This window comes from Rhinoraja longicauda, chromosome 41 (genome assembly GCF_053455715.1).
Source record: "Rhinoraja longicauda isolate Sanriku21f chromosome 41, sRhiLon1.1, whole genome shotgun sequence".
NCBI lineage: Eukaryota > Metazoa > Chordata > Chondrichthyes > Rajiformes > Arhynchobatidae > Rhinoraja > Rhinoraja longicauda.
In genome coordinates this window covers 3468465-3494984 of record NC_135993.1, presented here as the reverse complement: position 1 = coordinate 3494984, position 26520 = coordinate 3468465, and the positions used below count along the sequence as shown (strand labels likewise).

General features: G+C 44.2%; 1 protein-coding gene across 6 annotated transcripts in view; it reads left to right on the top strand.

Annotated features, from left to right (window-relative positions):
* Window positions 1-26520, top strand: part of sipa1l3 (signal-induced proliferation-associated 1 like 3) — a 220905-nt gene that overhangs the window by 23631 nt on the left and 170754 nt on the right. The window contains exon 1 of one of the 6 annotated variants that reach the window (XM_078431195.1): window positions 18945-18974. The exons of the other annotated variants lie outside the window; for them this stretch is intronic. The gene's annotated coding sequence lies outside the window, so the exon portion shown is untranslated. Of the gene's footprint in view, window positions 1-18944; window positions 18975-26520 lie in introns of those variants that run through there. 6 annotated transcript variants of the gene reach the window in all.

Genomic DNA, 26520 nt, shown 5'->3' with positions numbered 1-26520 from the left:
CACATAGTTACTAGGATGTGTTATGCGAGAATCTGAGGAGAAGCATTTTTAACAAAACATTGTGAAAATGTATTTTTGGCGTGGCTAGCTTTTAAGCCCTTTCTTTAGACAGCCAGAGTATTGTGCCTAGCGTAGAAGTGGCAAACTCACACCGCCAATTAATTAATGCGCTGCTTTCGATTTGATGTTTTGCCTAATTGTCTTTTTGGATGATATTCAGGGAGGGAATTCTGTTTAGGAACAGAGTCTGCAGTTCAGCTACGTACTTGAGAACAAAGCCTTCATAATAATCTGTTGGTGGAAATTTGTAACTTTGTGTTAGCATAATAATTGTTGATTTAAGTGGAAAACACTCTTGCGTGTCTGCACAATGATCACGATGTATAGATTCTGAATCAATGGGCAAGAAACAAAACGAGCTATTTGCATTTGTATCATTCATCTCGCAGTCTAGTGCACAACCAGGTCAATAGGACGTAAGAGTAGGCAAAAGCAAGAGTAGGTGATTCAGTCTGAATAAGGGTCTCGACCCGAAACATCACCTACTGTATTCCTTTTCTCCAGAGATGCTGTCTAACCTGCTGAGTTATTCCAGCATTTTGTTTCCATAGTAGGCGAGACAACCCTTGGAATCTTCTCCACGATTCAGAAAGATCATGGTTGACCCTTTTAGAAACTAGGAACTGCCAATGCTGATTTACAATAAATGACACTGTGCTGTAGTAACTCAGCAGGGTAGGCAGAATCTCTGGAGAACATGGATAGGTAATGTTTTTGGTCAGGGCCCTTCTGAAAGCCGTGTTCTCCAGCAGATGCTGCCTGATCTGCTGAGTTATTCCATCACTTTGTGTTCTTTTGTGTTTTTCATTGTAAATTGGCTTTGGTACACTATCAACAGTTGGCTATGAGCTCTGACATCGACCATTTTGTGCCTCCGATTGAAGATTGTAAGTACATTCCATTTGTGACCTGGTTTTAGCAAATCAGAAATGCAAACAATGTAAATTAGCAAAGACACAAAGTGCTGGAGTAACTCAGCGGGTCAGGTGTCATCTCTAGAGAACATGGATAGGGGATGTTTGGGGCCAGGACCCTTCAGGTCCTGTGTCCTGTCCACTTGCCTACTCAATCTGGATGGCTAAAAATCTGTCAGTCTCAGTCCTGAGTTAGCTCAGTGACTCAGTTCTCCGGCCAAGATTTGCAGCTCATTGGAATTAAGACATTTCTCCTCCATCCTCAACCTATATATATATAGAAGCAAAACACAAAGTGCTGGAGTAACCCAGGGGGGCAGGCAGCATCCCTGGAAGGAATGGATTGGCGACATTTCAGTTCCTTACACAGAAAGTGATGAATATACATCAGTAGACGAGGCAGCATCTCTATGGAGAGAAGAAAATCCCAGAGTTAGCCTTTTGGGTTAATAACATGTTATCAGATACTGAGTATAAGAAGATAACTGCAGATGCTGGTACAAATTGAAGGTATTTATTCACAAAATGCTGGAGTAACTCAGCAGGTCAGGCAGCATCTCGGGAGAGAAGGAATGGGTGACGTTTCGGGTCGAGACCCTTCTTCAGACTGAAGAAGGGTCTCGACCCGAAACGTCACCCATTCCTTCTCTCCTGAGATGCTGCCTGACCTGCTGAGTTACTCCAGCATTTTGTGAATAAATGTCAGATACTGAGATTGGTCTCCAGTTCACTAAAGCATTAGGTTACTAATTTTAGACTTTGGACATTGGAGATACATCGTGGAAACAGGCTCTTTGGCTCACGGAGTCTGTGCCGACCAGCGATCACCCTGCACTATCCTACACACTAGGGACAATTTACAGAAGCCAATTAACCTACAAACCTGTACATCTTTGGAGTGAGAGGGGAAATCGGAGCAACCTGGGAAAACCCATGCAGGTCATGGGGAGAACGTACAAACTCCATACAGACAGCACTCGTAGTGAGGATCGAACCTGGGACTCTGGTGCTGTACGGCAGCAACTCTACCACTGCATTGCTGTGCTGCCCTAACATTTCTTGTTTAAAATGTGATCACTGTGACTTGTATATCCATGAAGATGCCTTAGTTCACATACTTTTAACCTGAATATCCAGTCCTTTCAAGAGAAGGTGTTCAGCCTAAAATTGCACCTCGTGAACTGGAGTTTCTGGCGCCTCAGTGGCGGCTGATGATATGCCTGGTATTTCCAAAATGCAGTTTGTAGTAGAAGAGATTAAATGACAGCTAGTTTACAACCTTATGAAGCCTTTTTCTAAGCAGAAACCTAGGTATAGATTTGTAAAATAAAAATACAAAGCACTAGAGTCACTTAGCAGGTCCAGCAGCATCTGTGGAGAGATGCCAAATTGTAAAAGTATCGAGTTGTGCAATCTGTTTTCTTAACACTGAAGTACAGTGCAAGATCCTCAACTACAATCCACCTGAAGAAGGGTCTCAACTCAACCGCATCCATCCATGTCCTCCACAGATGCTGCCTGGCTCGCTGAGTTAATTCATGTGGATTTATGTGGATATTTCAGCAAACCAATATCTGCAGTTCCTTGTGTCTATAAGACCTGGTTAAAAATATTGTGACAGTCTAGTACTCCTGTGATCAGGGATGTCCTTCCTCCATCTAGTCAAACCCGTTAGAACTTCAGACATCAGGAACTGCAGATGCCTGTTTACAAAAACAAAAGAAAGTGCTGGAGAAACTCAGCGGGTCAAGCAGCATCTCTGGAGAAAGTGGATAGGTGCTGTTTCAGGTCGGGACCATTCTTCAAGCTCTGTTAGAACATTGGTTTATATCCATCATTCTTCTGAACTCTAATGAACGCAGATAGTTCCACTACGGCACATGTTTTCAAAGCGCTAATTGGATATAACGTGAATGAAAAATTAAATAACAGGGTCCAAATTGTTATAATGTGATTTCTATCCGGAACGAGACAACCACTTAAAAGTAAGTTTGGAAATTGACAAGTAAAAAATTTTAAAAAGACAAAAAGTGCTGAAATAACTCAGTGGGTCAGACAGCATTTGTGGAGAACATGGAGAGGTGATGTTTCAGATCAGGACCCTTTTTAAGAAGAAAGCTGTCTTGGGGTAGGGAATGTTATACACCTGTAAGATCACCCCTCTGCCTTCTGTGCTCCAAGGAATAAAGCCCAAACTTCTCCTGATATCCCAGGCCCTCAAGTCCTGGCACCAACCTTGTAAACCTTCTCTGCACTCTTTCCAGCTGAACAGCATCTTTCCTATAGCAGGGTGTTCAAAACTGAACATAATGCTCTAAATGAGGCACCAATGTCTTGTACAACTGTGATATAACATCCCAACTTCTATACTCAATACCCTAACTGTTGAAGGCCAATGTGCAGAAAGCCTTGTCAATCAAGAGAAAGCAGTGTTTCCATGTAATCAATATGTCACCCCCCCCATACACACACATCTCCACAGTAATCGGACAACATTGTCTCTTAAGAATACAGTTGCTAGTTTCACTGTTGAAATTGATAAAGATCGCTTCTATTGACATTTGTTCAAAGGTATTCTATTGAACAATGTAACGCACAGCCTTTAGTATTTTTAGCTTGCAGTAACAGAGGAAGTAGTTGAAGTAAGTACAATAACAGTGTTTGAAAGGCACTTGGACAGGTACATAGAACTTGACCAAATGGGACTAGTGTAGATGGGGCATCTTGGTCGGCATGGATGAGTTGGGCTGAAGGGCTTGTTTCCGTGCTGCATGACTATCACTCTGTAGAATACATGAAGGATATAATTAACAAATAGTATCCTGAGACAGCCCAATGAAAGGGTTAATCTGTTGCAAAATATTTAAATGATTTTTGTTTGGGGTTGGGAGTGAACATGTCTGTTTAATCTGTTGAACGATTCATTGGAATCAAATACTGTTGGCATTGGCATGGCTTTGTTTAACATTCACTGTAGATTAGGTGTTATAAACAATCTATTAGTACTGGCTTTCACATTTTCCGTTGTTATACTGCCATTTCAACTGGCTAGCTGTTAAATTGCTTTCAATTTTAATTTCTGGCCCAGACTCGTGAGAATGGAAGGTTATGTTCTTTGTTGTAATGTGTCTGTGTTTAACTGTTTGCTAGGCAATATCAGTGAAGCACATGAGATTGTAAAATGGCAAGATGACACTGAGAGGATGTTTACCCATGTGTCGTGTCTAGAATTAAATGTCACGGGGTCAAGCGGACAGCTATTTAGAGGGTGGCACAGTGGTGCAGCAGTGGAGTTGCTACCTTACAACACCAGAGGCCTGGGTTTGATTCTGATTCCGGGTGTTATCTGTACAGCGTTTGTACGTTTTCCCTGTGACTGCCTGGGTTTTTCCAGGTGCTCCAGTTTCCTCCCACATTCCAAAGACGTGCGATTTTTAAAGTTAATTGGCTTCTGTAAATTGCCCCTAGTGTGTGGGATAGAACTGGTGCATGGGTGATCGTTGGTCGATGTGGAATCGGTGGGCCGAAGGGCCTGTTTGCATTCTGTATCACGAAACTAAACTAAAGATGAAGAATATTTCTTCACATAAAAGAGTGAATAATGTAATTCCCTTCCCAAAAGCTTTTGGAAGCCCTATTATGGGGAACTTTGAAGGGCGGGGTTATTGGATTCCATAATAGTGAAGAATAAGGAGAATTTCTTTAGAAGATCGAGCAGATTTGGGATGTCAACGAATACTCTCTTGAGCTTCTACAGATGTACAGTAGAGAGCATATTGACTAGTTGCCTCCGACAACTCGAACCCCTAGAAATGATGGAGATTACAAAGAGTCATGAACACCAAAGATAATAGAGCAGAGCAAGATAGACCACTCGACCCTAAAAACTGTAGTATGTCACGGCGCCATTTTAGTAGGCAGAAACTTGCAGAAACATTTAAAAAGAAAAATAACAAAAATCTGTGAATTGGTAGATGAGATATACTCTGCATTTTAATGGTATCTTCACACATACTGTTCCCCCAAAACACTGATTACACTCCGAGAGGCATAGTGGGTGGCGGGTTTTGCTTACTAAAATGGCGGACGGTACGCTCCTTTGCGTACCACACTTCAGTATAGGTGATTTCGACGGAATGGTCCATCTTGCTCCTCTAGTATCTTTGGTGAACACTGACATCCCCACCATCAAATGGATCTGTAGGAGGTGCAACCTCAAAAAGGCAGCCAGCATCATCAAAGACCCACTCCACCCTGGCCAAGATGCTGCATTTCACTCCTACCCACAGTCCTCATTCACTCCAATTATTTAGTTTTAATTTCTTCAGAGTTGGATTATCTTGGGAATAGGATTTTTGCAAAGAAATCTGCCATGTTTCATTTTGTTCTTGAATCTCTTTTCATTTAAACTCCACTGGGCCAAGGTGCTGGATTTTTTTTAATGGAAGTTGTGCCTGTGTGAATTTATCTTTTGAGTTTATCAAAACACATTCTAAACCACATTGGATATCAGCTAACAGGTGGCTCCATGGTCTGACCCAGATTTAAAGCAAGATGATGAGGGCAAATACTGTTTTAAGTCTTAAATGTATTTATTTGTCTTAGACATCATTAATGTATCAACATTGTGATGATACATGGAACTGCAGATGCTTGAGCAAAGCACAAAGTGCTGGAGGAACTCGGCGAGTCAGGCAACATCCATGGAGGGGTGTTTCGGGAATGTTGCCCATCTATTCCCTCCGCAGATGCTCACAGACTCGTTGAGTTACTCCACCACTTGTATTTTGCTCAATATTGTGATGCTTCCACGTTGTTTGGATCCTGGAGAATTCTTGAGGTGACATTAAGTTCACGTGTTTAGTTTCCAATATTATCCCTGCAGCACAGTGGCGATACCGAACTCCACAAAGAGTAAAAAAATTCACGGCAAGTTTATTAAAGTGGAACCCAGTATTGATTTGAAATGCCCACCATTCACACCATGGAAAGCTGCCTAAATCGGGCAGATAAAGGCATTACCATGAAAGTCAATTACATGTTAAGCATGCTGACTTTTATTGGCAATTCAGAAAGTATTTAACACTTTTTAAAAGTCTGTATTGATTTCAGCCATAATTGGGTATTCAAACCACTTCTATTGTTTCATTGCAGCTTGTTAAACCGGACAGTAAAATCCTAGGTGACACCTCAGATCATTAGGGGAGGCAGTTGTTAAGTTAAATTATTTTCTTTCAAAGAATTATTGACTGGCTTCCCTTTAACTTTGGTTTTGCCACCCCCCCTGAACACAGATGTGAATAGCATTAATGAAGGATCATGGTGGACAACATTGGTTGTTGCCTTACAGCGCCAGAGACCCAGGTTTAATCCTGAAGGGATGGCGGGACTGTCATATGTTGAAAGACTGGAGCGACTAGGCTTGTATACACTGGAATTTAGGAGGATGAGAGGGGATGTTATCGAAACGTTTAAGATTATTAAGGGGTTGGATACGTTAGAGGCAGGAAACATGTTCCCAATGTTGGGGGAGTCCAGAACAAGAGGCCACAGTTTAAGAATAAGGGGTAGGCCATTTAGATCAGAGATGAGGAAAAACATTTTAATTCAGAGAGTTGTGAATCTGTGGAATTCTCTGCCTCAGAAGGCAGTGGAGGCCAATTCTCTGAATGCATTCAAGAAAGAGCTAGATAGAGCTCTTAAGGATAGCGGAGTCAGGGGGTATGGGGAGAAGGCAGGAACGGGGTACTGATTGAGAATGATCAACCATGATCACATTGAATGGCGGTGCTGGCTCGAAGGGCCGAATGGCCTCCTCCTGCACCTATTGTCTATTTTCTGACTGCGAGTGCTGTCTGTATGGAGTTTGCACATTCTACCTGTGACCACGTGGGTTCAGTCCACATTACAGACATGTACGTTAATTGGCTTCTATAAATTATCCTTAGTGTATAGGATGTGAAAGTGGGATAACATAGAACTAGTGTACTGGTGATGGTTGGTTGGCCTGGACTCGATGGGCTGAAGGGCCTGTTTCCATGCTGTATCTCTAAACTAAATTAAACTGGATGAATAATGGTAAATGTGGCCATCAAACCAAAGGAGGAGGAGAGGAGTACAAAGTCCGAGGTGAGGTAATGAAGAGTTTGCTGTGGGTTAGGGGTGAGTAGGGTTCAGGGCTATTTAGTTTATTGTCATGTTGAGTTGAACGTTTCTGCTAACCAGTCAGCAGAAAAATACTATACATGGTTATAATTGAGCCATCCACTGTGTACAGATGCATGATAAAGGGAATAACATTTAGTGCAAGTAAGGTAAAGTCCAATTAAAGAAAGTCCGAGGGTCTTCAATGAGGTAGATAGTAACTCAGGACCGCTCTCTGGTTATTGATAAGATGGTTGCCTGATAACAGCTGGGAAGAAACTGTCACTGAATTTGGAGGTATGCGTTTTCATAATTCTGTATCTCTTGCCTGATGGGAGAGAGGAGAAGAGGGAGTGATCGGGGTGGGACTGGTCCTTGAATATGCTGGTGACCTCATTGAGGCAGAATGAAGTGTAAATGGAGTCCATGGAAGGGAGGTTGGTCTGGGCTGCGTCCACAAATCTCTGCAATTTCTTGCGGTCTTCGATGGAGCTGTTCCCAAACCAAGCTGTGATGCACCCCGATAAATTGCTTTCTACGAGGCATCTGTGGAAGTTGGTGAGAGTTGTTGGGGACGTGCCAAAACCTTCTAAGCCTTCTAGAGAAGTAGAGGCGTTGGTGTGCTTTCTTGGCCTTTGCTTCAATGTGGGCGTTCCAGGACAAGTTGCCAGTGATATTTACCAGGGCAGGGCTGTGGAGGCGATACCCAAAACATCCGACTCCTTGATTTCTTGTCTATCCGACTCCTACTCTGACTCCAGCAGCACCAAAATTACTCCGACTCCGACTCCACAGCCCTGATATTTACTCCTAGAAACTTGAAGCTTTCAACCATGTCTACTTCAGTGCTGTCGGTGATTTGTATGTGTACCGCTTCACTTCCTGCTGAGGTTTAGAGCGATGCTGGTGGATGGATTGAAAGGTTATTTGGGATATTGGGGAACCGGGAGCAAGCATTTGTCCTCATTACCTGATGTGCTGGATGAACAAATTGAGTTAACTTCCACATTCCAATATATTGATGTTTGAACACTGGGAGTTATTTTTTTTTTTAGTGCTGGTGAGAATTAAGTCATTTGTGCTGCTATTTTATCCACCTCCTGCATAAATTTGCACGTGCCAAGTTTTAGTTTTGGTTGATTCATGCAGCTGGCCGTACTTATTCTTGCTGAGCAAAGATACCAGAGGAGCAAGATGGACCACTCCGTCGAAATTGCCTATACTGAACTGTAGTACGCAAAGGAGCGTACCGTCCGCCATTTTAGTAAGCAAAACCCGCCGTTCGCTATGCCTCTCGTAGTGCAATCAGTGTTTTGGGGCAACAGTATGTGTGATGATACCATAAAAATGCAGAATATATCTCGTTTATCAATTCACAGATTTTTGTTATTTTTCTTTAAAAATGTTTCTGCAAGTTTCTGCCTACTAAAATGGCCGCCGTGACGTACTACGGTTTTTAGGGTCGAGTGGTCTATCTTGCTCCTCTAGTATCTTTGTTGCTGGGCATGATGTGTGATTCCTGGTGACTACAAATGCTGACCCTGAGACCGGCCAGCCCAGTCGTGAGATTTCCATGCATCCACACCAACCGGATTTTTCCAGGAGTATCCGGCAATGTGGGAAGAAGATCAAATTGTAATGTTCCGTGATTATCACAAACCTAGCAATTTAGAAAAAAAACCAAAATAAACTTTATTCAAAGTATAAAAATATGTACAATACAGCAACTGTGAAAAAAATTATTCTGACATTCTCAGAGGCTATACATACATCAATTTGTTATTACATAGTGTATTCACAATTTTAGCCCCTCCCCCCCCCACCCTTGACACTCATGTGGCCCCCTGGAGTGAAATCCTTTCCTTTATTTTGAGGGGTGTCTCCATCACACCTTGCCCCCCAATGTGCAGCAGCAGAAGGACCGTGGACTGTGGTCCTTCCCCACAGAGCCTTGGCTTTGGCTGCACTGAGCTTCAGTGCGTGCCTCAGTACAATAGACAATAGGTGCAGGAGGAGGCCATTCGGCCCTTCGAGCCAGCACCGCCATTCAATGTGATCATGGCTGATCATTCTCAATCAGTACCCCGTTCCTGCCTTCTCCCCATACCCCCTGACTCCGCTATCCTTAAGAGCTCTATCTAGCTCTCTCTTGAATGCATTCAGAGAATTGGCCTCCACTGCCTTCTGAGGCAGAGAATTCCACAGATTCACAACCCTCTGACTGAAAAAGGTTTTTCCACATCTCAGTTCTAAATGGCCTACCCCTTATTCGTAAACTGTGGCCCCTTGTTCTGGACTCTCCCAACATTGGGAACATGTTTCCTGCCTCTAACGTGTCCAACCACTTAATAATCTGATACTTTTCGATAAGATCTCCTCTCGTCCTTCTAAATTCCAGTGTATACAAGCTTAGTCGCTCCAGTCTTTCAACATATGACACTCCCGCCATTCCGGGAATGGCCATTCCGGAGTACGTACTCCTGCAATCTGGAGCGGGCCCATCGGCAACATTGGGACAGGCGGTATCCCTGGATAGAAGGAATGGGTGGCGTTTCGGGTCAAGAAATCTCACGACGGAGAGCATTGTCATTGTATGTGCTGGAGGTTCAGTTCGGGAGACTTTCAAAATACTTCCAGAGACGGGAGGAAAAGCAGATTATGTTGCTGTTTTGCAGAAGCATTATGTGGTGCAAACAAAAAATGCTACATTTCATCGACATGTATTCCAGCAATCAACGCAAAGAGAGGGGAAAAGCATTGCTCAGTTAGTCACAAGATTAGGTCAAGTTTCTGAGGGCTGCAACTATGGAGCTGAGTTGGAGAATGAAACCAGAGATCCAGGCAATTATCTGACATTGGCATCAGTCTGAAGAAGTGTCTCGACCCGAAATGTCACCGATTTCTCCTATCCAGAGATGCTGCCTGTCCCGGTGAGTTACTCCAGCATTTTGTGTCCATCTTCGGTGTCAACCAGCATCTGTAGTTCCTTCTTAAGCAGTTGGCAACATTCCTTGAGGGACTTCTTGTTCTACTGGGAGATCAACAAAGTTCGAGCAGACAAAGAGCATCTTTCACTGAGTTGATGACCTTCCAGCAGCACTGGATGTCCATCCCACAGACCTATCTTTTATTTTTATATATCAAAAAATACTTTATTCCAGTAATAAACATTTACAAAAACATTTTCTTTTTAAAAACTCCATCCGAAATTCCCGGAGGTTACACATTCGATGCAGATATTCATTGCCAACTTTACACAGAATCCCTTATTTGGAGGGGCGTCTCCACCCCACCCTGCCCCCCCATGTCCAGCAGCGGAAGGACCCTAGACTGTGGTCCTCCCCCACAGAGCCTTGGCGTTGGCTGCACCAAGCTTCAGTGCGTCCCTCAGCACGTACTCCTGCAGTCTGCAGCGGGCCAGTCGGCAACATTCCCCGATGGACAGCTCGCTCCGCTGGGAGGTCAACAAAGCTCGGGCAGACCAAAGAGCGTCTTTCACCGAGTTGATGACCTTCCAGCAGCACTCGATGTCAGTCTCCGAATGCGTCCCTGGGAACAGTCCGTAGATCACAGAGTCCTCTGTGACCGAGCTGCTCGGAATAAATCGTGACAGGGACCCCTGCAAACCTCTCCGGACTCTCTTGGCAAATCCACACTCTGTGAAGTGGTGGGCAACCATCTCCTCTCCATAGCAGCTGTCCCGAGGGCAGCGTGCGCTGGTAGTGAGGTTCCGGCGGTGCAGGAAGGATCTGACTGGGAGGGCTCCTCTCACCACCAGCCAAGCCAGGTCTTGGTGCTTGATGGTGAGTTCTGGCGATGAGGCATTTTTTTTTAGTCTGCTCTGGGAACCACACCACAGGATCCATGGAGTCATTCCCCTGCAGTGCCTGCAGGACGTTCCGTGCTGACCACTGCCCGATGGACTTGTGGTCAAAGGTGTTGGTCCGGAAGAACCTTTCCACGAGCGACAGATGGTGCGACAATGTCCAGTCGACTGGCACATTGCGTGGCATCTGTGCCAGGCCCATCCTTCACAACACCGGGGACAGGTAGAACCTCAGCAGGTAGTGGTAACCTATCAATGCAACATGCAGGCAGTACATCCGGGCAGAGTGTTTGACTATGTAACTGAGTGTCATGTACCCTTTGCCTAATCTCCACACACCTTGCAGGCAGGGTTGCTCTAAAGCAAGCAGGATGGGAACTTTTATCCCCAGTGCTACACTTAATTTAATCAATTTTAAAAATGCAAAATGTTGCCCTGATGTGTTATTTGTCTTGGCATTATGCCATTGGTTAATTATGCATGAGAATTTGCCTTGAGCATATGGCTCATTTAAGTATAGTTTAACATTTTTCTGCACTCGAGGACCTGGCTAAGTTGTGCAATCCATGTTTAATAATTGTGGCTTTATTCTTGGCGTCTCCTGCTAGCCTGGTTTAAAGTCTGACTTTTAATTATGAAATAGCTCTTTGAGTAATTACTGGAGGCCTGAAATGCAGTGTTATGAATTAATCAAAAATGTAATGGTTTTCCAAAAGAGATTAAACAAGTTGTGCAGTTGACCGCCATAAAAACGAGGTGACTTTTCTCTACCATGTAAGAATAGGTGTAAGAGGCTACGTAAGTATGTGTGGGGAGTCTACCTGTCATCAGTTGCAACACTGAGCAGCTGGACAGGCTGTGGAAACTTTAAATTACAGACGTAAGCAGTTTTTTGTAACAAAAAATAAAGAAGCTTGTGTTAATGTTACCTTGCTGTGGAGAATTACAGAGGAAGAAAAATCAGGAACAAAAAAATAGAATCCAAGCCCTTGGAGGGGGGAAGGAAACAAAGACGAGAGTAAAATAATGTTGTTGAGACCATGAACGAAAGATCTGCAATTTGTTATCAGACATTTTGATCTGCATTTTGATCTGCATTTTGATCTGCATTTTGACCTGCATTTTGACCTGCATTTTGACCTGCATTTTGTTTTCAGACCTTTTGATCTGCATTTTAATCTGCATTTTGACCTGCATTTGATCTACATTATGATCTGCATTATGATCTGCATTATGATCTGCATTTTGATCTGCATTTTGACCTGCATTTTGTTTTCAGACCTTTTGATCTGCATTTTGATCTGCATTTTGATCTGCATTTTGATCTGCATTTTGACCTGCATTTTGATCTGCATTTTGTTTTCAGACCTTTGTTGCCCTTTTCAGTGCATGGCCTCAATTGGTGAAGTGATTTTCAAATTTGGACACAATGTGCTGGAGTAACTCAGTAAGTCGGGCAGCGTCTCTTGAGAACATGGATAGGTGGCGTTTTGGGTGGGGACTCTTGGAATTGAACAGAAGGACGTGCCGGTGTTGTTTTGTAATGCTGGAAAGCTCCAACATCGCTGTAGACTTCTGCCTCTTGTGTTATTGGTGGTACTAATGGACTGACCGGGTATGCCTTCTAATGTTCTGTAACACTACCACTACCACCATGAGCCTCTTAAGACCAGTGCGGTGCATCTCTCAAGAAAGTGGAGGAAAGTGGAGGACCTGGGAGCGAGGATGCAGAGCTCGGAGAATGACATCAAGGTCCGGAAAGCGCTCGCATGGAAAGCCCTCAATAACATGGGGAAAATCTGGACGTCCCGGATGTCTAAGGGTCACAAACTGAGATTCTTCCATGCAACTGTAGAGACAATATTATTGTACGGGTGTGAGGCACGAACTCTCGCTCGAGCAGATGTCCAAGTCTCTCGATGGTATCTACACCCGAATGCTCAGAAAAGTTCCAAATGTCAGTTGATGGGACCACACCACCAACGCCCAGCTCAATGGGGAGACTCCACCTCTGACCGAGAAGATCAGGTCGAGAAGGATGAGGCTCGCTGGTCATCGCCAGAAACACCAGCAAACAAGGTTGTGCTGTGGGAACCCACCCATGGAAGACGGAACCCAGGACCACCAAGCAAGACCATGCTGAAGACGTTGATGGAAGACGCATGTGTAGAGACAAAAGAGGAGCTGTATGGAGGACAGAGGTGTGTGGGGCATCCATCACAGTGCCCGTCGCAAACCAGCACCACTGCGTCACTAATGTTTTCCAACTATTTTAATGAATTAATTAAAAACCACTATTACAAACTGCTCAATACTGGGAACAGTCTAGTAACCAACAGGACATTTTGCTTGAGTCTGAAGGAGGTTTTCGGCCAGAAACGTCATCTGTGCATTTGTGTTCACAGATGCCCTGAACTGCTGAGTTCCTCCAGCACTCTGAGTTTTCATCATGCAGCAGTAAATTGGGTTTGAAAAATAGGTTCTTCTTTCCCCTCGTCCTTTCACATCATCGTTCACAACATTCATCCGAAGCCTATTTGTACAAATCTTTTCTTTGATAATGTTTTCTTTGTGCACTTCCCCGTGCTGTATTCTGCTGAGGGTGCACAATACACAGAGAAGGTAACATCTGGAAGAATGTGTGGATGATTAAGTCTTGTATCAAAATTTAAAGGTTGCTTTCATCACGATTTTAGTCCCTTTTGTGAGACTGATGTAGCAGAAGGCTTGGTCGAAATTCTGCATGCTCCATCAAGCATAAGATGCTTAGCTGTCATAACATCATTAACCTCTAACATAATTGTATTATTAGCTGTGTTATTTAACAGAAATCCCATCAGTTTTTTTCCATTAACCCTTCACCTCAGCCAATCAACGAGGTTGTCGCCTTTATTGGTCCAATATGGAATAACCTAATGATTGGAATGGTTCGCCTGCTTAGAAACACACATTCATTGAATGCTGGAATGTATTTTCTAGTTAACTGCACTGGGTGCAATAGAATATTAATTGTAGGCTCGTCTGCATCCCCCCTTCTCTCTTTCTGATCCCATCCTCCCATTTCTTTGTCTTCTTTCCCATATCACTCTCCCTCCAGCCATCACCCAGTTTCACCCCCCTCCCTTTCCTGTCTCCCTCCTCCTACCACACACATGCTTCACCACTATAACCCCTCCCTCCTCCGCCCTTCATCTTCCCCTTAATGGTTCCAATTATTAGTAGAACGCAAAGTGCCAGAGAAACTCAGTGGATCAAGCAGCATCTGTGGGGAGAATTGATAGATGATGTTTCGGGTCAGGACCTTTCTTCAGACTACTTCCCATTGCCTTTCTCCTTACATTTATCAAATTACAGTTACTTTTGTGTCCCTGTTTATCATTTTCCAATGTCTGTCTCCAACTTCACCTAACCCCACCCACCCCCCCCCCCCCCCAAGATTGCAAGAGTTTTCACGTCCATACTTAACTCTTTGTTTAGACATGAAAGCTGCAGATGCTAGTTTACAAAAAAAGACACAAAATGCTGGAGTAACTCAGGCAGCATCTCTGGACAACATGGATGGTTGACAACATGGATGGGTGACTTGATCGGGACCCTCCAGTCCCTGACCCTAAATGTCTGCTATCCATGTTCTCCAGAGATGTTGCCTGACCCACTGAGTTACTCCAGCGCCCCAGCCACTGAATTACTCCAGCATATTGTGTCTTTTCTTAGATCCTTGTTTCTTATTTTGGGTGATGTTTAAAGGGGACTTTGGATTGTTCTTTGCATGACGAGGCAGAGGTTGAGTCCAGCACTCCACCTTCCTTTTGCCTACCTATTGGTCAGCCATGATCACATTGAATGGCGGTGCTCAAAGGGCTGAATGGCCTCCTCCTGCACCTATTGTCTATTGTCTATTTTCAAAAACCTCTGAGTGTTAGCCTTCACTTCTTCTGCCAGAGTATTGTTTAGTTGGATAGAAGAAACGGTGGCGCAGTGGTAGAGTTGCTGCCTTACAGCAAATGCAGCGCCGGAGACTCAGGTTCGATCCTGACTACGGGCGCCGTCTGTACGGAGTTTGTACGTTCTCCCCGTGACCTGCGTGGGTTTTCTCCGAGATCTTCGGTTTCCTCCCACACTCCAAAGACGTGCAGGTTTGTAGGTTAATTGACTGGGTAAATGTAAAAATTGTCCCTAGTGTGTGTAGGATAGTGTTAGTGTGCGGGGATCGCTGGGCGGCGTGGACTCGGTGGGCCGAAGGGCCTGTTTCCGTGCTGAATCTCTAAATCTAAAAAAAAAATCTTAAAACTCCTCTGATTTCATATCCAACCTGCAATTCAATCTCAATTTTGCCTCGGTAGTATAAAATGCTATTTTAAAATGTACATTTTTAAATGTAAATGTAAATTTTAATGATTAACCCCACGATTAAAGAGGGGCATTTGGGGCAATGGGTATTGGGGACAACAGTTGGGAAAATAGCACATTTCCTAACTCCATCTCTTGGAAGCTTCTGAAATGAAAAAAGAATTGCATGGAAACATTCAGGAGCTTGTACGACAACTTTGGAAAGAGTTGTGTTTTCGGTCAAACTCCTTTCATCAAAACTACATGTAAATTGAAAGGCCGTCAACCTGACACATGAACAGTCCGAATAAAAGTCCCGACCTGAAACATTATCTATCCATGTTCTCCTGGGATGCTGCCGATCCTGCTGAGTTTATCCATGTTCTCTAAAGATGCTGCCTGACCCGGTGAGTTACTCCATCCGGCACTTAGTGTCTTTTTTTAATGTTTATTTTTTTAATTTTTAGTTTAATTAATTACAGTGCACATAACAACAACAGTAAACCCCATCCCTCCCCTTCCCTACATAATCATGAGAACAAACAAACACAAACAAACAAATTTTTTTATAATTAAAAAAAAACCATAACTACAATCTGACAAAAAAGACAAAAACACAAAAACATGAGTCACGGTAATTTTCACAAGTCAAATATTTCAGTATTTTCACTGCTGGATTCAAAGAAGGTACAAAAGCATGTGGCATTGAGGGGATAGTTTTACTTGTCCTTAATATGCTGCAGCGCTGGGTTCCATATGTTGAAGAACTTCTGAGGGTTGCCAGACAATTCATATCTCAGCCTCTCTACGTGTAAGATGCTCATTAATTCTCTTAACCAAGTCTCAAACTGAGGAGCAGAGTCTGATTTCCATAGTTTCAAAATACATTTGTTGGCAATTACCATACTATAAACCAAGATTGTGCGAGCATTATGGTCTAGCTTCTCAAGCGTTGTGGAATACCCGAATAGAGCAGTTTCAGGGTCCGGAGTTAAAGTGACGTTTAAAACAGTAGAGTACCATTGAAATAAAAGACACCAAACGACATGAAGTTTTGGACAAGTCCAAAAGTGGTGAGTGAGTGTACATTCAGCGGTCTTGCATCTATTACACAAAGGTGAGAGATCAGGAAAGATTTTATGCAGCTTAACCTTATAGTGTAATCTGTGTATAACCTTGAATTGAATCAGTTGTAGCCTAGAATTAATAGAACAGGATTTTATACTTTTCAGTACTGCCTTCCAGACATCATCATCAATTTCAATATTAAGGTCTTCTTCCCAGGTTTGTTTTATTTTTAAAGTAGATTTATCTAGTTTGTTTGAAAAGATACCTACAAAAGATGAGATTAGGTTCTTTGCTTTTTTTTAAACCAGCATCTGCAGTCCCTTGCTCCTATATTAACTCGGTTTCTCTTTCTGCAGATGCTGCCAGACTTGGTGAGTGTTTCTGCTATTTTCTGGTTTATTACCTTTATTTAAAAGCTTTTTTCTCCCGCCATTTGCTGTTCATTGAAAATCTGCTGCTTCAGTCACCTCCTCCGAGGCCATTCTTCGGCCTTATTCTTGCCTTAGAGGGAGTACAGAGAAGGTTCACCAGATTGATCCCTGGGATGGCAGGACTTTCATATGAAGAAAGACTGGATAGACTAGGCTTATACTCGCTGGAATTTAGAAGACTGAGGGGGGATCTTATTGAAACATATAAAATTCTTAAGGGGTTGGAGAGGCTAGATGCGGGAAGATTGTTCCCGATGTTGGGGAAGTCCAGAACCAGGGGTCACAGCTTAAGGATAAGGGGGAAGTCTTTTAGGACCGAGATGAGAAAACATTTCTTCACACAGAGAGTGGTGAGTCTGTGGAATTCTCTGCCACAGAAGGTAGTTGAGGCCAGTTCATTGGCTATATTTAAGAGGGAGTTAGATGTGGCCCTTGTGGCTAAAGGGATCAGGGGGTATGGAGAGAAGGCAGGTACAGGTTACTGAGCTGGATAATCAGCCATGATCATATTGAATGGCGGTGCAGGCTCGAAGGGCCGAATGGCCTATTCCTGCACCTATTTTCTATGTTTCTATGCTTCAGTGTGTGGATGGGAGCTCGGAGGGACTGCAACAAAACCTGCCTCTTGATCCCCTGCACATGTTAACCAGGCTCTTTTAAAGGAGTTTGTCAATATCTATTTATTTTTCGGACTGGCTTTGTCTGTTTGTTTGCTGGCCGTCATTAATCTCTCCAGTTTCTGCCAGTGCCTGGCACGAGGGAGAGAATGGAAGAGAAATATCCAATTAAACACAAGGTCAGAATAGGCCCTGCATCAGTATTAATGTGAGTGTTGACTGTTTGATGTGACTGTTCACTCGGGTCGCCAACTGTCCCGTATTAGCCGGGCCATCCCGTATTTTGGGCTAAGTTGGTTTGTCCCGTACGGGACCGCCCTTGTTCCGTGTCGGTATGGTTGCCAACTTCCACGCTCCCAAGTAATGGTGACGTCACCGCCCCGCGCCCCGCGTGACCTCACCCAGCCAGCGGCCACGTGCTCCCGCTCCACCAATGGCGGCCGCCATTGGTGGAGTGGGAGCACGTGGCCGCTGGCTGGGTGAGGTCACCCGTTGTCCCTTACTTGGGAGTGAGGAAGTTGGCAACCCTACCGTTCCCGGGCACCATTTCATGCCTTCTCACTACACTGGCCCCCAATGGAGGACGAATCCCAACAGCAGATTCACTACTGCAAAAAGGATATAAGTCCTCTCCCCTTTTGTTGCCTTGTGCTTTGTCAGTGCTGAATTCTGCCTCCTTGCATAGTTATTGCCATGCAAACTAACTGGGGATTCAGCTTTTTATTTAAAACAAAAAGGCTGAGTAGCTTTTAATGCGAGCTCCAGTTAAGAATCTTTGAATTCTTGCCTTGAAATGCCGTTGCCTTAATGTTTTAATAGTGTCCGACGTGGATGGCTGGAGGCCACTGGCTACAAACTGAATTCTTCGAGAAAAGCAGCACACACTAGTCTCTGAAGTTTCTCTGCAGCGCGGGCAAGGTGCAGAGTATTGATCTTTCTGTTGGAGCCCCGCCAGAACAGGGTGAACAATTGCATTGTGCGGCCGCAAATATTTGGCTATTGGGAGTGTTGCAATTTCGTGACATTGAAACTGCCTCACGCAGTAAATACTGAACTTGCATGAGCTATTGTTATGGAATGAGGAATTAGCACAATGTTCTGATGCTATCTCGCCCAGTATCCTTGCAGCTGATACTGTTTGGGTTCATAATCTTGCTTTATTTATCGAGAGTACGTGGCCGCTGGCTGGGTGAGGTCACGTGGGGCGCGGGGCGGTGACGTCACCCGTTGTCCCTTACTTGGGAGTGAGGAAGTTGGCAACCCTACCATTCCCGGGCACCGTTCCATGCCTTCTCACTCCACCTTATCGAGAGAACAAGGTAACCTTTACGTTGACTGACCCGTTGTGAGCTTGTGACTGTACGTGTGCTAATATTGCTTTTGATTTTTTTTAAAAACTAGAATCTAAATGGTTACATAATCGTTGAGGGATGAGTATTGATGGTGTCCCGACATCCTTTGTTGTTCCTGGCAGTCAGAAGCAGATCAGGCGCATTTTTGCTGCATTAAAGAGTCTTTGTCATCGAACTTTGCTTCGAACGTTGGCTGTTATTAGCGATGCAGCACGGCAGGCTGATGCAAGTGGGTATGAATGCAGGATCTGCCTCAATTGTCCACCTCTTTGCCATGAGACTAGGTCAGAGAAAGTGGTCGGCGTGGACTGGTAGGGCCGAACGGGCCTGTTTCCGTGCTGTAATTGTTATATGGTTATATGGTTATATGTGCTTCCTGAAACCGAGGAATTCTGTAGGGGGGATTTTTGTGGGCATGGTAAAAGTTTGCATAGTATTGCAGCGCGCTGCAAGTATTGTCATTTATGGACAAATTTCTTTGATAAACAGTGAATTGTATGAGATCCTATACCTGGACACGAAGTGCAGATGTTGGTTTACAAAAAAGACACAATGTGCTGGAGTAACTCAGCAGGTCAAGCAGCATCTCTGGTGATCTCGGACAGGGGCCTCCTTTAGACTGAAACATCACCTATCCATGTTCTCCATAGATGCTGCCTGACCTGCTGAGTTACTCCAGCACTTTGTGTCTGAGATTCTGTTTTACCTGGTTTTTTTTTCTCCTCGCTATTCACCAGTCCAAATTGTCCTTTCAGTTGAAGTAAAGATTTGCATGAACCTAATGTCTTCCAAAGAGGGGAAACCATGACCAAATGCAGGTGACTGCTGTGCTGAATGCCACTGATCGGTCCACGAAGGTTATACTGAAATTCCAGTCGGCTGTCATTTTAAGTCTCTTCTCCCCACTGTGACTTCCCGTATTGATGGATGGCAAACTTGAAGTACAGCACCTCATCTTCAGTCCTTGTCTGTTGCAACAGTTAAGCTTCTGCCTCACAGCACCAGAGACACGGGGTCGATCGTGACTTTCTGGTGACTTTCTGTGTGGAGTTTGTACATTCTCCCTGGGTCCGGGTCGGTTTCCTCCGGGTGCTCTGGTTTCCTCCCACATTCAATAGACAATAGACAATAGGTGCAGGAGTAGGCCATTTGGCCCTTCGAGCCAGCACCGCCATTCAATGTGATCATGGCTGATCATTCTCAATCAGTACCCCGTTCCTGCCTTCCCCCATACCTCCTTAAGAGCTCTATCTAGCTCTCTCTTGAATGCATTCAGAGAATTGGCCTCCACTGCCTTCTGAGGCAGAGAATTCCACAGATTCACAACTCTCTGACTGAAAAAGTTTTTCCTCATCTCCGTTCTAAATGGCCTACCCCTTATTCTTAAACTGTGGCCCCTGGTTCTGGACTCCCCCAACATTGGGATCATGTTTCCTGCCTCTAACGTGTCCAACCCCTTAATCTTATACGTTTCGATAAGATCCCCTCTCATCCTTCTAAATTCCAGTGTATACAAGCCTGGTAGCTCCAGTCTTTCAACATAAGACAGTCCCGCCATTCCAGGAATTAACCTAGTAAACCTACGCTGCATGCCCTCAATAGTAAGAATATCCTTCCTCAAATTTGGAGACCAAAACCAAAACTACCATTCCAAAGATGTGTAGGTTTGTAGACTAATTGGCTTCTGTAAATTGCCCCTCGTGTGCAGGATGCGACAGTGGGATAGCATATAAGTTGTTTATGGGCGATTGATGGGCCGAAGGGGCTGTATCTCTAAACTAAATATTTGAGCAAAGAAACAAAATAAAGGGAGTGTTAGAGAGAAAGATCTATATTTCTCCAGCTCTGGCCTTTTTCTCAAACTTAGTCACTCCCCACTGAGTTATGCTTTTGAATAACAAGACATAATGTGCCAAAATCCCTTGGCTTCTATGCCCCTCATAGAAAATAGGTGCAGGAGGAGGCTGTTTGGCCCTTCGAGTCATTGTGATCGTGGCTGATCATCCACAATCAGTAACCTGTGCAAAGGAGCATCTCAGTCTCTACTTTCTTGAGATGCTCCTTTGAATCAATTTCTCTGACCAGCCCCGGGCACTGCATGTGGCTCAATACCATTCCTTAATGATCCAGCAGCTAGGGATAGTTTTGTACATTAAAGGTTCTATGTCCCTGAAAGTTGTTGTTGGTCGTTGTTACTAATGCAACACCATCACTGGGAAGGCACAAAGTGTTGGAGTAACTCAGCGGGACAGGCAGCATCTCTGGAGAAATCACTGGGGAAATATGAATGGAGGTTGGATGTGACATGGCAGTAAATGAATAGATTCTAACACACATTGTTCGTTTGGAATTAATGAATGGTTCCATCTTCTTGTCGATAGACACAAAGTGCTGGACTAACTTAGTGGGTCAGGCAGCATCCCTGGAGAAATGGAATGTGACATTTCAAGTCGGGAGCCTTCTTCTCCAGGGATGCTGCCTGACCCACTGAGTTACTCCAGCACTTTGTGTCTAATTTCAGTATGTAACCCGCAACTGCAGTTCCTTTGTACACACTCCAAATGCTTGTTGGTTGGTTACCAAACAAGAGTAAATTTCTTTATTGTAGGGAAGGCATTTTGCGGAATATATATTTGCAAGGGGAACTTGACAATTCCTTGATGTGTGTGTTGTTGACCTAAAAACTTCCTCTTAGCATAATTATAATGCAATGCTTAATAATATGTTTGAAGAATATTTTTTGATCTGTAATTGCCTATCTTAATTCATGACTAGATGGGCGAGAATTCACCCTGCAGTGATCCTTATTAAATGTTCATTAGGTCTGTTGTTGACTTTGTTTCCATTTACTCTCGGGTCAATCCTATCCGTTCAACTTCCAAAATATTTTTACTTGCGCTGATAACTGGCTGAAATGTTAAGCTCACTCAGAACAATACACATGATACAATTCTGAGATCATCTCTGTTATTTCGAAAGGTTACAGCATAATGCGTGACCAAACTGATTTAAATGGAGTTTTTAATGTACAAGGCACAGTGGAGCAGCTGGTAGAGCTGCTGCATAACAAGGCAAGAGACCCAACTTCAATCCTGACCTCGGGTGTTGTCTGCGTGGATTTTGCACGTTTTCTCTGTGACCATGTGGCTTTCTTCCAGGTGCACGGGTTTCCTACCACATCCCAAAGACATGTGGGTTTGTAGGTTAATTGGCCTCTGTAAATTTCCCCTGGTATGCAGGGAGTGGATGGGAAAGTGGGATAAACTCACTTGTCTAAACCGTAATGATGTATTCGTAATGTTTTATGCTTATTCTTAATTGTTTACTGTATGTGCGTGTTGTTACTTGCAAGCGGAGCACCAAGGCACATTCCTTGTATGTGCACATACTTGGCCAATAAGCCTATTCATTGGTTCATAGAACGAGTGTAAACAGATGGCGAATGGTCGGCGTGGACTCAGTGGGCGAATAACCTATTTCGGTGCTGTATCTCTAAAAGCCAAAACAAAAAGATAACAATGTGGACGTTAACATCTCTCCATCCGCTCTGCTTCCACTGGCTGGGGAGTCGTGATCTAGGGCAGCATTCTCTGAAAGTCACAGCCAACTCTTTCAAGATGAGGGAAATTTTGAATCTTCTGCTGCTAATATCCCGTGGCTGTTAATTTCAAGTATAATTTTGAGAGATATTTTCCCTTAACGAAACTATGAATGGATCTGTGCAAATGGTGAGTGTAGGGAGTTATTGATCAACCTTGGCAGATTTATAGAACACAAGCAGGTCCATGGGCCCAACAGATCCATCAGACTGAAGAAGGGTCTGGACCCGAAACGCCACCCATTCCTTCTCTCCCGAGATGCTGCCTGACCCGCTGAGTTACTCCAACATTTTGTGTCTACCAGATCCTTAGTCCCATTAGCCTGGTTTATTCCACACCCTAAACCTTTTACATCCATGTGTTTGTCCAAGTGTCTCTTGCATGCTGTTATAGTTCCTGCCTCAACTACCTCCACTGACAGCTTGTTCCATATACCCACCATCCTCTGAGTGAAGAAGTTGGCCCCCCAGGTTCCTATTAAATCTTTCCCCTCTCAGCTTAAACCTACATCCTCTGGTTCTTGATTCCCCCTATCCTGGGTAAAAGACTTCCCCTACTCTGTCTATTCCCCTCATGATTTTATACATCTCTATAACTCCAACTTTAGATAGTTCCTCTGTCCCTGTCTTCCCCTCCCACTTCACAGTTCTCCCTCTATCTTCCTGTCTCCACCTATATCCTTCCTTTGTCCCGCCCCCGCCCTGACATCAGTCTGAAGGAGGTTCTCGATCTGAAACGTCACCCATTCCTTCTCTCCTGAGATGCTGCCTGACCCCCTGAGTTACTCCAGCATTTTGTGAAATAAATACCTGCGATTTGTACCAGCATCTGCAGTTCTTTTCTTACTCTATCAGATCACCTCTCAGCTGCCTGCACTCCTTGAAAAGCAAGTCGATCTTGAGGGGCTGAATGGATGTTCTTATTCCTAACTTCCCAGAAGCCCAGGATAATTGTTACTAATTACATGGATCAACTGAACAAGAGCTATAACCTAGTTCTACTCCTTCAGATACTTTGTTCTAAATGTCAACCATTTGCAAGCAGTGACATGCAAGCCTGATACATCGCTGTCCCTGGTGAGGCTGGGATGACACAAGATGATCTTTGTGTACTCTACAACACGCCCTTCATTTTTTTGCTGTATTTCAAAGTATTAAATTACTTTAACAATTTTCTTTTAAATGTGCCGTGGGAACTACAGTTTGAGACACGACTGTGTTACAAGGGCATCATCAATGGACTGTGAAAGGCTGGATGGGCGCCAGTTGGAACACTGATACAATTGATTCACAATCACTGAGTTTTTTGTTGTTTGTGTTTCTTTGAACATGGGGCACAAATTTTGGAGTATATGTGCCATTTATGGCAAAGAGTTGAAATATATTAGCAGGTTGAAGCTAAAATGTGATGTTAGTGCACTGAAAGAGAGGCAGATATTACTGGATGTTGTAACATCTGGTGACACAGATTGGTACAATTCTGCTTTGCAGAACCTCCTGTTATCTGATTCAGTGATGTGAACACTTTTAGGCCACAATGTGATCTTTTGTTTCATTTGAAAGGGAATAACCTACTTTAAAATTATTTTTAGAGTCCAGTCGATATGGAGAATAATTGATTTTTCATTTTTGGTTAGCGGTAGATTCCTTGTTTAATGCAGAAGAGACCTTTACCCTATTGTGACACAAAAATCTTGCTTTGGGCTCTCCCAAAGATCGGCTGCCCACCAAAACTGCAGAGCACGATAGAATCCTTCCACCTCAACACGAAGGGGACAGTGCGGTTCAATGGCAGTTTCTCGGAGCCCTTCGACATCCGCAGTGGCGTCAAACAAGGCTGCGTCCTCGCTCCCACACTCTTGGGGATTTTCTTCACTCTGCTCCTGAAACATGCTTTTGGCACCGCAACAGAGGGGATCTACCTGCGTACTAGATCAGACGGCAGGCTCTTCAACCTCACCCGCCTCCGAGCCAAGATAAAAGTACGTGAAGCTCTCATCAGAGACATGTTGTTCGCCGATGATGCAGCAGTTGTGTCCCACACCCAGCAGGAACTACAGTCACTGATGGACCGCTTCTATCGGGCCTGCAAGGACTCTGGGCTGACCATTAGCCTGAAGAAGACGAATGTCCTGGGACAGGATACAGAGGCACCGCCTGTCATCACCATTGATGACTACGAACTCGATGCCGTCCATTAGTTCACGTACCTCGGCTCCACCATCACCGACAACCTCTCCTTGGACACAGAGATTGACAAGAGGATCGGGAAGGCGGCTACAACTCTCGCTCGCCTCACAACTCGAGTGTGGACCGATCCAAAACTGACAGTGAAGACAAAGATAGCAGTCTACACACCTGTGTCAACAGCACGCTGCTGTACGGCAGTGAGACATGGACTACATATGCCAGACTGGAGAGAAGACTCAACACCTTCCACCTTAGAAGCATCCGCTGTATCCTGGGTATATCCTGGCAAGACAGAGTGTCCAACGGCAAGATTCTGTATGTCCACTCTACTCAGGCAGCGCAGGCTGCGGTGGCTGGGCCATGTCCACCCCATGGAGGATGGCCGTATTCCAAAAGACATCCTCTATGGAGAGCTGACATCTGGGAGGAGAACCATTGGCCGCCCCCAGCTACATTACAAGGATGTCTGCAAGAGAGATTTGAAGGCGCCTGACATCGATGTGGAGTCCTGGGAGAGCCTTGCAGCTGACCGCACGAAGTGGAGAGGTACCTTGAACCAACATCTAGGATGCATCACCCATGGTCAGCCATGACCGAGGGGGCCTAAGAGACACAAAAATAAACAGGTCAGATAGCTTCTCTGGAGAAAAGGAATGGGTGACATTTCGGTTTGAGACCTTTCTTCAGAGTGAGAGTCAGGGGAAATGGAAATGAGAGTAATAGACGGTGATATAGAGAGATATAAAACAAATGGATGAAAGGTATGCAAAAACGTAACGATGATTAAAGAAATGATGTTAGCTAAGGGCTAGGTGAAAACGAGTCACAGATAATGAGGACTCAACAAGAGGACTTTGAAGCTAATAGCACTTTTTTTTTCCATTGGAACCTAATCAGATGTACAGCACTTTGGTCAACGTGGGTTGTTTTTAAATGTGCTATACAAATAAAATTGACTTGACTTGACTTGGATGGAAAGAGAAGGGATGCAAGGGTTACTTGATGTTAGAGGAATCAATATTCATACCGCTGGGTATGAATATCACCCTATTGTGTCCAGGCTGAAAATGAGCCATCCAGAGCCGTACACTTGTCAGCTAAACGTTTGTTACTGAAGTGGTTATCTGATCAGCAAGCAGAATTTGGAACTGCTTGTTCCACGATTTATGAATTGGATTCTTGTCTCTCTAACCTAAAGATGACACTAGTTCCCTCAAGCTGCCTAATTCAACTGTCTTCTGTTGGTCTTTTTAAAAGATTACGAATGTGAACAACTTGTTCTGTGAGGTTTGGACCATGATGAAGCGAAGTGCATTTTTGACATTTTCATCCACGTCTGTCATGGAAAGTTGGGTTTTGAATGTTTTTATTTTATGATCTGTGCACCTAATATATATCTTGGGGCTCTTACACTTATTTAGTTTATATTTAAATCTTGAAATTTAAAAAATGGTGACCAGCCACGAGCTGATTTATAAAGGCATATGGCACAGGAACAGGCCCTTCGGCCCACTATGTCCATGATGACCATCGGGCGTCCATCGACACCAATCCCAGATTCCAACACTTGCCCCATAGCCTTTATGCCATGGTGAGGCTCATCCTTAACTAGATACTTAAATGTTGCAACAGTCTCTGCCCCACCCACCCCCTCTGGCAGCCTCTTTCAGATTCTAGCTACCCTGTGAGGTGGTGACAGGGCGGAAATTCTTCCTCAACTGGATAGCAGGATTTGGGAGAGTTGTAGGAAAGAAATTGGGGGAGTTGTGTTGGAAGGGGTGGTGTTAAAATGCCCATCCTCATGGGCGAAATTTTCAGTATTTTGAAATATTTTCAACAAGTTTCTTCAATTTTTGTTACCAGAATGTGTGAGGGCTTTTAACTCTTTTAATCCTGTGGAATAAAGGCAGACCAAAGGCCCAGATGTGTGTTGCTGCAGAGGGGTTAATGCTAAAGGCTTATCGACACAGGACACCAGTGATTACTGACTG